General features: G+C 42.3%; 1 non-coding gene across 1 annotated transcript; it reads left to right on the plus strand.

Moving 5' to 3' along the window:
- The first annotated feature begins 2,001 nt into the window (after positions 1-2,001).
- LOC141699457 (small nucleolar RNA R71) lies at positions 2,002-2,108 on the plus strand. Its single transcript, XR_012565920.1, has one exon. It is a non-coding gene; the product is annotated as a small nucleolar RNA R71 (small nucleolar RNA).
- Positions 2,109-2,312: the final 204 nt, after the last annotated feature.

Consider the following 2,312-nt stretch of genomic DNA (forward strand, 5'->3'; position numbering starts at 1 on the left):
ATGATCCCCTTGATATCTGCTATAGTCCATCCTAATTTCCGATTTGAACTCTCTCAGAATCCTCAAAAGCTTTTCCTCATCACTACCTGAAAGGTCAGATGCAATATAACAGGCATAGTAGATGCATCTCCTAAAAACGCATACCTCAAATGCTCAGGTAAAGGCTTAAGCTCAAGAGAGGGGGCTTCCTCAATAGATGGCTTGAGGCATTTAGGAGCTTTGTTCAATTCCTCCATTCCAAGAGATTCACAAGGCATATCAATCTTCCTCTTCCAGGGAGAAGCATTCAAATACTGCAATTACTCTTCACCTTCGTCATCTTCACTATCTGAATTCCCCAATAAGGATTTTTCTAAGGCATCAGACCTTAGCAATTGATCAAGTTCCGATATGACCACCGAATCGACCAACTCCACTTTTAAGCACTCCTCATTATTAGTAGGAAATTTCAATAGCATTGAACACATTAAAAGTCACGTCTGATCCAGCACTTGCATTATAAGCTCACCCTTCTACACATCTATCAAGGTCCAACCAGTGGCCAAGAAAGGTCTTTCCAAGATTATGGGAATCTTCTTATCCTCCTCGAAATCAAGAATTACAAAATCAGCAGGAAAGATGAGTTTATCAACCTTGACCAAGACATCTTCCACAATACCTCGCAGATATGTAATAGAACGGTCAGCCAACAGCAAGGTCATATAAGTTGGTTTGGAATCAGGTAAGTCCAACTACTTGAAGATTGACAAGGGCATCAGATTGATGCTAGCTCCCAAGTCACATAAGCTTCTGTCAAAAGACACTTTTCTAATAGTACATGGAATAGTGAAGCTTTCTGGATCTTTATGCTTCGGAGGTAACTTCTGCTACATCACAACATTGCATTCCTCCGTGAGAGCGATAGTCTCTAAATCATCTAGCTTCACCTTCTGAAAGAGAATACCTTTCATAAACCTTGCATAACTAGGCATCTGCTCGAGAGCCTCGGCGAAAGGTATATTAATATGAAGTTTCTTGAACACCTCCAGAAACTTCTCAAATTGCTTGTCCAGCTTTTTCTTCTGCAAGCCGCTTAGGAAAAGGCGGTGGAGGATAGATATGTTTCTCCCCTGTATTACCCTCAGGCGGAGTGTGCTCAACAATAGTCTTCCTTGGTTCCACTTCTTCATCCTGCTGCTTTGCTTCTTTCTTAGCCCCAACTTCTTTATTAACTCTTGAGTTTGTTCAGGATTCGCAATCTTCCCAGACCTCAAAATGATTGCCTTTACCTGCTCCTTAGCTTCCCTCTTTCTTGGCACTTCAATGTCACTAGGCAATGTACCAGGTTGACGATTTAGCAAGGCATTGACAATTTGTCCAATTTGATATTCCAAGGTCTTGATAGAAACAACTTGACTCTTGCACATAAGCTTCAACTCCTCTAATTCAGATTTTTCATTAGCTTGTTACAGCCGGAGTTGTTTTCTTGGTGCATACTGCGGTTGCTGAAAACCAGGGGGGTTGTACTGCTTAGCTGGATATTGCTAAAAAGGGTGTTGAACCATATTCTGAGCATTGCTCCAGCTGAAATTAGGATGATTGTGGTTATTAGGATGATAGGTGGTTGGCACATGTTGCTGTGATCGCTGGAAGTTGCTCATGAACTGAGCTGATTCACTAGAAATTGCACACTGATCAGTCTCATGGGCACTAGCACAAAGCTCACAGACACTAGCGATTTGATTTACTCCACAATTAGCCAAAGTGTCCACCTTCATTGTCAAAGCCTTAAGTTGGGAAGCGATAGCAGTTGCTGTATCCAACTCCAGAATTCCTGCTACCTTTCCCTGAGTCAGTCTCTGGGAAGGATTATGGTACTCATTAGCAGCCATCAGTTCAATAAGTTCATAAGCTTCAACTTAGCTCTTAGCCCACAAGGCTCCTCCTGATGCTACGTCAAGCATGGGTTTAGAAATAGGACCCAATCCATTATAGAAATAATTAATAATCATCCAATCAGGCATGCCATGGTGTGGGCACTTCCTTAGCATCTCCTTATATCGATCCCAAGCCTCATACAGAGATTCTCCAGTTTTTTGACCAAACTGAGTAAGAGCATTCCTGATTGCGGCAATCTTCACCACGGGGAAGAATTTAGTGAGAAACTTTTGAGCAAGATCTTCCCAAGTGGTGATAGACCCTGCTGGTAGAGAGTGTAACCAGCACTTAGCCTTGTCCCTTAGAGAGAATGGGAAGAGTCGCAGCTTGATAGCATCTTCAGTCACATCATTGAACTTGAAAGTATCGCAGATCTCGATGAAATCCCTGATATG

This window comes from Apium graveolens, chromosome 11 (genome assembly GCF_009905375.1).
Source record: "Apium graveolens cultivar Ventura chromosome 11, ASM990537v1, whole genome shotgun sequence".
Classification (NCBI taxonomy): Eukaryota; Viridiplantae; Streptophyta; class Magnoliopsida; order Apiales; family Apiaceae; genus Apium; species Apium graveolens.